Source organism: Mustela nivalis (genome assembly GCF_964662115.1).
Source record: "Mustela nivalis genome assembly, chromosome: 17".
NCBI lineage: Eukaryota > Metazoa > Chordata > Mammalia > Carnivora > Mustelidae > Mustela > Mustela nivalis.
In genome coordinates, this window is record NC_139036.1 from 1470825 (window position 1) to 1483133 (window position 12309).

At 47.6% G+C, this 12309-nt stretch overlaps 2 protein-coding genes across 2 annotated transcripts in view; both read right to left on the reverse strand.

Moving 5' to 3' along the window:
- UBE2G1 (ubiquitin conjugating enzyme E2 G1) overlaps positions 1 to 12309 on the reverse strand; it is a 101927-nt gene that overhangs the window by 50126 nt on the left and 39492 nt on the right. The window lies entirely within an intron of this gene.
- Positions 12217 to 12309, reverse strand: part of MYBBP1A (MYB binding protein 1a) — a 155898-nt gene continuing 155805 nt past the window's right edge. Inside the window, exon 27 of the transcript XR_014304982.1 lies at positions 12217 to 12232. The gene's annotated coding sequence lies outside the window, so the exon portion shown is untranslated. The remainder of the gene's footprint in view (positions 12233 to 12309) is intronic.

Below are 12309 nucleotides of genomic sequence, written 5' to 3' on the forward strand. Positions count from 1 at the left end.
GGATCCGCCCCATGACAGGCTCCACGGTCAGTGCAGAGTCTGCTTGTCCTTCTCCCTCTGCCCCTCCCAGCTGTCTCTCTCAAATAAATAAAATCTTCTGAAAAAAATAAAATACTTGAGAAGATGTTGCAAAATGTTTTTTTAGATATACAGCTTTTTAGTACTTTTTAAAAATACTTTTTAAAACTTATTTTTATTTATTTATTTTTCAGAGAGCGAGCAAGCGAGCACAAGCAGTGGGAGGGAAAAGCAGGAAACAGGCCCCAGGAGGAGCAGGGAGCCTGACTTGGAACTCCATCCCAGGACCTGACATCATGACCTGAGCCGGAGTCAGACACGTAAGCAACTCAGCCACCCAGGCATCCCGCTTTTTAGTATTTTTGAAAAAAATGGGAGGGACACTCTTTAGAAAGCATTATGAATATTTTTATAATCTAAAAACAAAGCAAATTTTCACGGCAGGAGGGGTACTGAATCTATTTTCATCCTACACATTCTCTCCCTTCTCACTACCGCCCAAGCCCCATTTCCTGACCCATGCAGGGTCAGGATTTACTCCCTGACTGCCTCCCTTCCATTTATGACTAGTCCCCTCACTGTAAATAAAGACCCCCTAGAGGCACCTGGGTAGCTCAGTGGGTTAAGTGTCTGCGTTCAGCTCAGGTCATGATCCCAGGGTCCTGGGACTGAGTACTGCATGTGGGTTCCCTACTCAGTGGGGAGCCTGCTTCTCCCTCTCCCTCTGCCTCTGTGTGTGCTTTCTCGCTTGCATGCTCTCTCAGATAAATAAATATTTTTTTAAAAGACTCTCTGGTCACCCACTCTTGATGTCCCTTCCTTCCAAAATGTCTCTAGCGTCTCTCTCCTTCCATCATTGCTACTGTTAACATCATTAGTCTAGGTTTAATCCTAAAACATGATAAAACTATCCCAACTGTTTTCCACCCATACTGAAAGCTGTCTTCTGTATTTACTAGAAGGACTTTTTTGAGGGTGTTACTTATTATATTCAAATAGTACCTTCCTTATGAGGGAAGGCATTCAAGAGAAATAGTTTTCTGACCTCGGCAATGTGTAGGCTTCTTTGGAGCAAATGGCTTATTTTTTTTTATCTTATCTATTCGATGATCTGTGTAACTTACCAAACTGGCCTCTAAATTTTGCTGTGAGAATACTGAACAGCCAGTTTATACCGGCAGTAAGTACACAGAATTGCTTGGTATGTATTTTTATTAAAAGCTAATTTTAGTGAATACTCTGCCTGTATCCACTTTCCCCTTTTGCTCTCCCTTTTAACAGCTGATGTCAACTTGCCTAAACTAACTCATCTATTCAGAAATGTCCCTGAGGATGTGCTAGGCACTGAGACACAGCAACGAGTAGGAAGCCGTTGCTCCCACTGCCCGTGAGAGAAGAGTCCCGTGGCCTGTCCATCTGGCCAGAAACACACGCACACGAGTACTATGTACAGCAAGTGGCAATGCGTCCTGGGAAGGAAAGCGCAGCCGCATCAGAGAACGAACAGGGGTGGGTCCGGCGTGGGCTGGAGACACATGCACACATTTAGGCATTTCAAGAATCCCCATAAACCACTGTTTGAGTAAGAGAGAGGAAGAACCAATAGTCCAACAACTCATCAAGCCAGCATATATTCAAACAGCCCTTTATGTCACAAGCTTCCCTACTTTCTGGGGATAACTAGAAAACTATTTCTCTTGAATGCCTTCCCTCATAAGAAAGGTACTATTTGAATATAATGTACGACAGACGTCGTACCACGAAACTGTACCCTTCCAGATGTGTAAACCCTCTCTCCCTAGGAGAGCAACAGCTTCCTTAGAGCCCCATCCTGCTCATCTCGTGCCCTGGGCTTCCCCAACCACGGAGCTGGGCACACCGCCTGGGTTTAGGGATTACTCTCCCTCCGTACTTCCCTTCCCCTCCAGCCTTCCCTGCCTCGGGCTTCAGTGACCGTCTTCCTTCATTCCGCCCGTGCTTTCCCTCCATCTGCCCTCCAACAAGATCCCATCGTCTGCCCTTGTCCTTCAAGGGTGTGCACACAAGGAAAGCTTCAAGTTTACTTCCAAGGCGATTACTTCCAAGTTTACCTTTCACAAGGTTTGGACAGTCCTACCAGACAGAGCTCAACCTGAACTCACAGCCCCTCCAAAACCATTCTTCCACTTGACCTGACGTCACTCCCTCTCCTCTCCTCAGTCGCCCAGCCCTGGAGCCGGCTCCCAGTGGCCGACCTCTCTCCAACGAGCCTGCACGGCCTTTCCAAAGCAACCCCACCTGCAAAGTGCCACCCGATTCTTCTTTCTCAGACATAATTCTGGCTCTCTGTGATCCAACTTCAAAATGTGAAGTTTTCAATTTACCTCTTATTATATGCCCTCTGCACCCCCAAGCACACCCACGGGGTGCTCGTGCTGACAACTGCTGAACTCCTTCCAAATAATATCCGACGCCCTGTCCACATACCAGACCAGGACTGTAAGTTAACACTCTCATCTGTGCTCCCCGGCACCTTGCATTACTGGGTTTGCTGCAGTCTGGCTCTACAGATTAACTTGGGTTTATTGTTAGAACGCAATTCTACTGTACGTGCTCAAGGAGAGCGCGAATATAGGGCAGAGGAAATCACACGTGAACGCTTTGGCAGAAACCCTACACTTGAATTAAGAACCATGCAAACACATATTCTAGACCGCGCTGGTTGATCCAGAGAACATCTCTTTTAAGATCACATTTCAACCCAAGCAGTTCCAACGGACGCCCAGGTCCTCCTGACGAATGCGCAGAGCGCGGGCTCGGGGGGCCGTCACTGGCACCGCCAGCTCCCGAAGGTGGGTTCCCACCAGCTCTCCTTTATGGTGCTGCGGCAGGCCCTGCTTCCCAGTGCCTCCGCTCCCCGCCCCGGCCCTTGGAGCTCCCGCCTGCAGATGACAACTTCACACGGGCACCTGGGGTCTGGGCAGCACTCTTGGACGGAGATCCAGGCTCCAGGCGGTGCCGTCCTGTGACCCCAGGCCCCCAGGAGGACATCCGCCTCCTACAGTGTTCCTCCTGGAGCATCCTGAGAAACTGGCTTCTGTTTCCGGACCTCAGTTGACTACCCAGACTCTGCTTCCACGGTTCTGAGGCGTCACACAACCACATCGCCACCTGAGGCAGCAACGCGCTGCTGTATCTATGGCTCTCTAAACCACGTGTCACATGCACACTCCCTGCATGTGAACACACAGCCTAAGAGTAAGGACAAACACTTGAAAGAGACCGAAAAAATATATTTTTTTTAAATGAGACCCTTAACCAAATTTGTACTTCAAATATGCAAATACCCAAAGAGATGTACAGATTCAATAAAATCCTTATCAGAATCTCAAAAGACATTTTTTGCAAAGAAAACCTAATATTCATACAGAATCTCAAGGGACCAAAGTGGCCAAAACAATCTTGAAAAAGAACAAAGATGAAAGACTCCTATTTTCTGATTTCAAAGCTTCCTACGAAGCTGCAATAATCGAAACAGTGTAGCAGTGACAAGAAAGGACACACAAGTCAATGGATTAGAATAAAAGCCCCACAATAAACCCTCACATACACGGTCACATGATTCTCGTCACAGAGACCAACAGCACTCAGCAGGGAAGGACCGTGTCTTCAATCAGTGATGCCGACTCCTACGGCATCCAGATTCAGAAATGGCAGTGAATCAAAGACCTGCACAGAACGACGAAAGCTATGATACTGTCTGAAGAAAACACAAGATATTAGATTTGGCAAGGATTTTTTTTTTTTTTGACACCAAAAGGAGAAAGGGTAAATGAGACTTCATCAAAACGAAAACCCTGCGTGTCATAGGCTCCCCACAGGACGGGAGAGATATGCCCATCGCGACACAGGACCGAGGCCCAGGGCAACAAGTTCATTCGCGCTCACACACGAACACCCAGTTCAAAAGAGGGCGAAGGGTCTGCACAGGCACTTCTCCAAAGCAGACCACAGACAGCTAGTGAGCCCTGGACAAGATGCCCAACATCACTTACCACCCGGGAAAACCAAACTAGGCTCCCGGAAGATGCCCCTTCACACCGATTAGGATGCCTATTATTTAAAGAAAAACAGACCAAGTAGACAAGAATAAAACGAGACACCACAGGATGGAGGACGGCACGCACCCCTGCGCACCGCCAGCAGGAACGCCGAGCCAGCAGCCACTCACAGTGCTCTGAGGAGAGTCGCCTTGCAGCCCAGCAACGACACCGCTGGCGATCTGCCCCGCAGATGAGAAGCAGGCGCCCTGACACACAGCGGTGCCAGTGTTTACGCGGCGTCTCTCGCAACAGCCCAACTGCACGTGGAATATTACGCCGCCTTTGAAAAGGAATTGACACACGCTATAATATGCACAAGCCTTGAGAACATGCCGCGTCCGACACAGGACACATACTGTGATCCGAAATGGGGTACCCAGAGCAGTCCAACGGAGATAGAAAACAGAATGGGGGCTACACAGGGCTCGAGGGGGACCACAGGTACAGAATCTCAGCACAGGATGACGGAGACAGCCGTGGAGTGTGCTCACGGCCAGTGAATGACATGCTCAGGGTGACAGAAGTTCTGTTTTGAGTATTTCATCGCAACAACAAAAGCCCGAAGTCCAAGTTGGATCAGTGGGGAGCCTGCCAAACGGAAGGCCAGCGCCGTCCTGCCGCCTCATGTGGCAGATAGGAGGCACTGACCACGGGCACCCCTGCTCGCACTCCCTCGCCAGCCTAGGAGTGGGCCGGCCCGCACATCAGCCACCAGTCCTGGGACTCCAGATTGCTCAACGCCACCCGCTGGGCAGCCGGCTCCAGCTGCACACACGCATGAGACCGAAGTGCCTCTGAAACACACCTGCCCTTCTCCTCCCGCGACCAAAGGGGTGGTGTTCCCCTCTGTTCTCCACAGGTGACAGGTCCACCAGCATCCCCGAGGTACCAGGAAGCCAGCACCCTCACCATCGCCGCAAAAGGCTCAGAAGACAGAAGCAACCTGCATGGACCCCAGACTGCTGGCGTTTCAAGGACACGTCAGATTCCACCAGGCTGAGGGGCCATCACTTCTACAGAATGGGAAGTCCCAGCCTAGACTAGTAAAATCAACGGTTAGTCTGGGTCTCCCAGCTGCAGACCAGAACAAGAAGATGAGCCAGTGTTGGTTTAAAAAAAAAAACAAAAACAAAACTAGAAATACTTTCCACAAACTAACATTTTTTTTTAAAGATTTTATTTATTTGACAAACAGAGATCACAAGCAGGCAGTGATAGAGGAGGAAGCAGGCTCCCTGCTGAGCAGAGAGGCTCCATCGCAGGATCCAAGGATGATGACCTGAGCCGAAGGCAGAGGCTTTAACCCACTGAGCCACCCAGGTGCCCCGACAAACTAACATTTCTAAGTACGTGTACAAGCTGCTAGTATTTTACACTCCTCAATGAAGTGACACCGAATTATTTTTGCATAAGCACATGCGTACCAAACTCTCGCTTCTCCCAGGGGGTAAACAGATATCATGAATTACAAATGGACGAACATCTCAGTAAGGCCTAAGGTTTGGCCTGAATTGCTGGCCTTGTGTGCTGATGACCAGAGGGACGGAAGGCGGAGTGCCAAGAACCCAGGACACAACTCTGAAATCATTTCAGAGATACTGAAATGCACACAGGAAACCTAAGCACCTACATGGAAAACTGGAATTAAAACATTTACAAAAAAGTCTAAATGAGAAATGATGTGATGGGCTCTTGTGTTGCATCCCCACGCACACTGAAAACAGCACAGCCACACGGGCGACATGCGATCACAACACACACAAACAAAATCAACACGAACAGTGAAGACAACGGCACAGCCGCACAGGCACTCTTCAGTAAGGAGGGCAACACATGGGATTATGAAATATCCAAACAAATCCTATTAAAAAGGTGGGAGAGGGGTGCCTGGGTGGCTCAGTGGGTTAATCCTCTGCCTTCGGCTCAGGTCATGATCTCAGGGTCCTGGGATCGAGCCCCGCATCGGGCTCTCTGCTCAGCGAGCTCTCTGCTCAGTGGGAAGCTTCTTCCCCCTCTATTTCTGCTGGCTACTCTGCCTACTTATGACCTCTCTCTCTATGTCAAATAAATAAATAAAATCTTTGAGGGGGAAAAAAAAGGCAGGAGAAAAAAATACACCAAAAGCATAAGTAATTGTGTTCAATTACACAGATTTTTCTCTTTACAATCAACATAGGAACTTTCTCAGATATAGGAATCTTAAAGATTTTAATACTTTGAAATTTCAGGACATTCTTCTGATAGTTAAGGATTCCAACGACCTCAAAAGACAGATCACCTCAACATAATACTGATCTCTCTTCTGCAGCCAGTTCGAAAAACAATTTCTTACTTTCCAGTATTAGCTCACTGTGCTACATGGCCCACTACCATGTAGACTTTTAAACATTTTTATAACATGTTGCTACATATAAATACCTTAAAATGTCAGTAAAAGTCCTACTAGTTTAAAATTAAATATGTTAATTTCTCCCCAAAAGGACTAAACTATCACCAGAAGTTCCTAATGGAATTATGCCAGATAGTGACAAACCCTCTGGACACACTCCATGACTCGTCAGAGAAAAAGCTCATGTAGCACGGCCTCTGAGGGGAAGACTAGTTTGGCCAGAGGACCCAGAGCTCCAGGCTACTAGCAGTAATAACTCCTCAAACATCTAAAAAGCTTTACACGTTATAAAGTACTTTTACGGAAGCCTCAACTAATTTAGCACCTCTCTAGTACAAAGCAAGACAGCTACAAACCAAAATTAAACGACCAGGATGGATTTTTCTCAACACAAGCCAAAGGCCAGCTGTGTTTAAAGAAACTGCTGTCAAGTTTCTCCCCCAACTTCCCGTTTCCAAGCGACCTTCAGATTTTCCATAGTCTTATCTGATCTTAAAAATAGGAAACATTTTTTTTAAAGATTTTATTTATTTGACAGACAGAGATCACAAGTAGGTAGAGAGGCAGGCAGAGAGAGAGAAGAGAAGGAGAAACAGGCTCCCCGCTGAGCAGAAAGCCTGATGTGGGGCTCGATCCCAGGACCCCGAGATCATGACCTGAGCCGAAGGCAGAGGCTTAACCCACTGAACCACCCAGGCGTCCCAGGAGGAAACATTCTAAGTGTTCAAGAAAAAGAAGAAAACCCAAGAAACTGGACAAGTAAAACAAAACAAAACAAAACTCCCTGTCACAGCAGCCACAACCAACTGAGAGACAAGCAAGTGCTGTCACAAACCTCTAAAACACACACACACACACACACACACACACACACACACACGAAACTCAGAACCGTCAAGAAGGGTTCCAGCTTTCTCAGCAATTATTAAAACAGTCTTTTTACCGGCAGAATCAGACATTTTGAGAAGCCCCTGACGAGAGTGAGAACACAGGAAGACGTGAACTTGAAGACAATGACAGTGAGAATATAAATTAGCACAACCTTCCCAGAAGGCAACTGGGATACTCATGAAGAACCTCAAAACAGACAAAGTTCCGGTTACGAGATAAGGTCCAACGTCATGGCCACGGCAATGACCCCTGAAAGTTCTCGTCAGAGGGGGAGAGGAACAACTTTCCACTCTGTGACTGTGTAGTGATGAAGGCTCACGATACTCGTGTGTTGTGCTGCCGCATACCTCACCTGCACACAGTGCTGTGTGCCAGCCGCAGCTCAGAACTGAGAGAAAAGGGACCCTCAGAAACTGTTTCTTTGACGCAATGGCCACCACACCTAGATACTTATCCCAAGAGAAAGTAACCCAAGAGAACATGTGAATACTGTTCGTAAGGAATCTCCACAGAAGCATGAGCTATAATTTAAATAATCTGTAATTATGTATAAATCAAAACAACCTCCAAATCAAAGTTTGGGGGATATTCTGGTAATAGAATATGGAAAGTTGCTATGCATCTATTTAAAGTACTTCAAAAGAGCATTTAATGACACAGAAATGTTTAAAATCTGTTTTAAAAAGACCAAATACTATAAATATTATCTCCGACTGCTAACAAACACACACAGCACGTATGAGAACACAGACAAAAAGCTGTGGCCCACTTCCAGCTCTATCCCGTTCATAAGGCCAGTGTGAGCCCACGTGTTCACTTCCTCACCTTCCCAATAGTCAAATTCCTCTGAACAAATGTTAAAACCACCATGTGGGTGAAACTGCTCTGTTTAAAACAAGGAGACTAAAATAAATAAACAAACAAACAAATAAATAAATAAAGCAAGGAGACTGCGCAAGGCTCCTGATGGCGGGAGCGGACAGGAGGAGGTGAGCGGATCAGGCCGAGTGCAGGGCACAGCACGGGCACCCCCAGCACAGTGGCTGCCGGCGGTGGGGTGGGGGGGCGGTTCACCTTCTCGGCTGAGCCCCGGAGCCGCCTGCACCCCTCCATGAGCACCGGCGCCAGTGAGGAAGGTCAGCAGTGAGAAGTGGGACTGAAAACACTGGTCACAGCAACAAGTCAACAACATCTAAAGTTGGCAAACAAAAATAAACACTACAAGCCTATTATTTACAAACGAGGAGCCCACAAAATCTGTACCAAAAAGGGGTTTCAAAAGTGGCTGGGAGTGGGCAAGCCTCATAAGCAAGCCTCTGGACACCCCACATTTAATTGCAGTTTAAGCGAAGCATGGACGTCATGTTGACTTGAAGTTCTTACTCTTTTTCATCACACCCCTCCCCCTCTCTCCTTACAGCCCCACAGCTTCCCTCCCAGGGCAGCAGAGGCCACATGGGCACTCTGCAGGTGTTTCCCAACCACGAGTCATGAGGTCACGAAATAGATCTGCAGGCCGGGGTGGGTGGGGCTGGAGGGTGGGTAACAGCAACACCTTCTTCCTAATACAAAGAAACAGTGAAACAGAGATACTGTTGGTGAAGCTTTCATTTCGGTCTGGAATGCTCACTCACGTGTGTGGAGAGGGGACGCTGTGACTGAGCGTGTCCTCAACCCGGCAGCCAGCAGGACCTTGTGGCACAGGTGAGTCTGGATCAGGCCAGCCCAGGGTGGCCTTGACCCTGGCCTTTCAGAACCTGCCAGCATGTCCTGTCAACCTCCTACCCCCTTCCTTGGGCTTTGGCTAACTGCTCTTTCAGTGTCGGCCAAGTTTGAAGCACAACCCCCACACTCGCACACTCTCCCGCTGTCATCCCCTCTCCCTGTTTTATATCGCCCAGCCCTCCACAGCATTCCCCCAACTCTGTGCACCTCCCCCACCCCCACAGAGCACAGCTCTGAAAGGGCCCGGGTGTCTGCTTACTGATGGGGCCCCAGCAGTCCAACTGGGCCAAGCTCCAGGCCTGGCAGGGCACATGCCCTTAACTCTCCGGCCATTAATGGGGGAGTTAAACACCCGAAGATCTCAGGAAGACACAGGCAAACAAGCTCTCAACTTAAGTGTGTGTTTAAGTTTTAAGTCTGGAACCCTTAGGACATGGATCAATTACAAAGATAAGCTATAATGGAGACTCTGGAGTAGTAAATTCAGGCTTTCCAAAACAGAGTATGTTGCTGGGCCACACCACATGCCACACCGAAGATGCGTCTACACCGCTTACACACACAGTGACAACAAGAACGCCAGTGTGCTGGCCACAGCTAACGACAAATGGACAAACAGAACCTTGGGAGAACCCAGTCGCTGAACAGCAAGATACTCTGAAGCACACACACCTTGTGTAGAAGCCACAGTCTCGTTCTGAGGAACCACAATGTCCACACACTCAGTTTCACTGTGCCCTTCAACTCGGAAGGAAGGTCAAGGGCATAGTGCTGATCACCTCCCTCTTTCTTCAGAATAAAACCAGAGCAAGTCAGCAGAAGGACAAACCCGCATGGATGACAGCCCTGTGAGGCATGATTTCTATGAGGTTTCTCCTAGTTTACAGCTCACTGAGTAGAAAAAGAAAAAAAAAAAAATCAATAGATTTAATGATTAATAGGAAAGAACAGAAAAAAAGTCTTGAATTCATCCACAAAAGCATACACGGCAGAAACAGACTTCTATCATGTACAAAGGAAGCTTATCCCATTGCAAAAAGAAGCACCTTTAAGCCCACTCATGAATAATGGCTTTTCCCTAATTCATGCCATTAATAAAAGCCATCTAACAGCATACCTGATAAGTCAATCTATTAAAACACTTGTTCATGTCCTTGGGGAATAAATTTTGTTATTAGCTGCTTTGTAACTGGTTTTACCCATCTTCTCAAAAAGATGTGGTTTTACCTGTTTTACCACAAGAAGTAATAAAGGCTTTTTCCAAAGGCGGAGAGAAACAAGACACACTGAAAGGGCTGCTTGCAGACGCTCACGCATGCACCCGCCAGTGTGCCGAAGCCTCCGGCCACGTGAGAACCACCATCAGGAAGCGGCAGACCCCACGCTGGCGAGAACAGCGCTGTGGAAGGAGAGACTATCTCAAGCGGGACATAGAACACAACAGAAAAGGACAAAGGGAGCATTCCAACAAACAACAAAATAAGGGGCAGAACAGGAGATAAACGAGCACAGAAGTGCTGTTTCCTGAGGAAAGAAGATTCGGAAGGAGAGCACAGCAGCCTGTTTTCAAGGAGGCGGTCTGACCGTACTGACATGGCTAAGGCGGAACAGGAAACCCTGCCAGAGACTCCCATCCAGACCGACGTCCCAAAGAAGTTACTGCACTTCCAGGACAGAGAAAGAAGCCTCCCAACCAGGCAGAAGCAGTCACCTTTCTCTGGACTAATAACCCCAGATGCCAGAAGACAACAGAATAATGTTTACTAGGCTCTAAGGGAAGGTAATGTAACTCAAAACTTCTATAATCGGCCAAAATATCAGGTCACTTGTGAAAGCCACTGACAGATACTTCTAAACAAACAAGCATTCCTCAAACAGACACCTACTGGAGAAACATAAAAGACAGTATATTAAAGCTACAACTTTATAAATAACCGCAGAACGATCACCAAACCGCCTGATCATTTTCACCTGTGGCGCATCTGAACGCAGCACGTGGGTTCCAGTCGCCAGCACGCCCCGGTTTCTTAGGCAGCACCTACCTAATTGGCGTAGCAGCGATCAGAGTTAAGAGGTACCCTTACCGTCAAGGATACCTCAGACATCATGAAATAGGAAATAGGGTATGTAACTTACAAAATGAGATGGGGACAGCAAGTAAGAAAATATACAATGTACCCTAAGGAGGAAAAAGAGGGGCGCCCAGGTGGCTCAGTGGTTAAGTGTCTGCCTTTGGCTCAATTCATGACCTTGCGGTCCTGGACAGGTCCTGGGATGGGCCCCCCACTCTGTGCACAGCAGGGAGTCCGCTTGCAATTCTCTCCCTCCCCCTGCCTCTACCCTGCCCAGGCCTGCACACACACTCTCTTTTAAAAAGTAAATAAATTAAATGCTTTCACTCGAAAACAAGAGAGGAAAAAAACAAACAAGCAGAAATAAAGAAAATAGTATTACAGAAGCAAAACCAAACACATGACCTTAATGTAAATGAACACGAGGCCTCCCACACAGGCCCACAAAGCCTGACATTCAGCCAAAAGGAGGGGGTTTCCACGGACAAACATAAAAACCAGACTGTGGGAGGTTAGAAATGAAGGGAAGACACAAGTATACCAGGCCAGTATCAACAAGCTCCTAAAACCAGTTCAATTCCAAGTATACATGAAAGGTGGCAGGAAAGGGCTGCTTTTTATACTGATCCAGATCAGTCTATAAGGAAGATACGTTTATAAAACAATATATAACAAAACCTTCAAAGTAGATATATTCGGAGCCAAAACTTCAAGGAAACTGGGTAAACATAGAGGTGATCACCATTTCAGTCCTAAAAGACCAAAAGACAAAAATAATAAAATGGTTGACCACACAGCAGGAGAGCAGATCACTGATTTAGGCCACAACACCTCAAAATTTAGCCATCGAACTACTCCACTTGGTGAAGGAGACTCGACCACTTACGAGCTACCTCGTCCTCAGTTACTCCATTCAAAGATGGAATCCAGGGGCACCTGGCTGGCCCAGCCAGGAGAGCGTGCAACTCTTGGTCTCACAGAGTGTGGAGTTAAAGCCCCAACCTGGGCACAGAGCTTACCTATTTAAAAAAAAAGATGGAGGGGTGCATGGGGAGCTCAGTGGGAAAAGCCTCTGCCTTCGGCTCAGGTCATGGTCTCAGGGTCCTGGGATCGAGCCCCAGGTCAGGCTCTC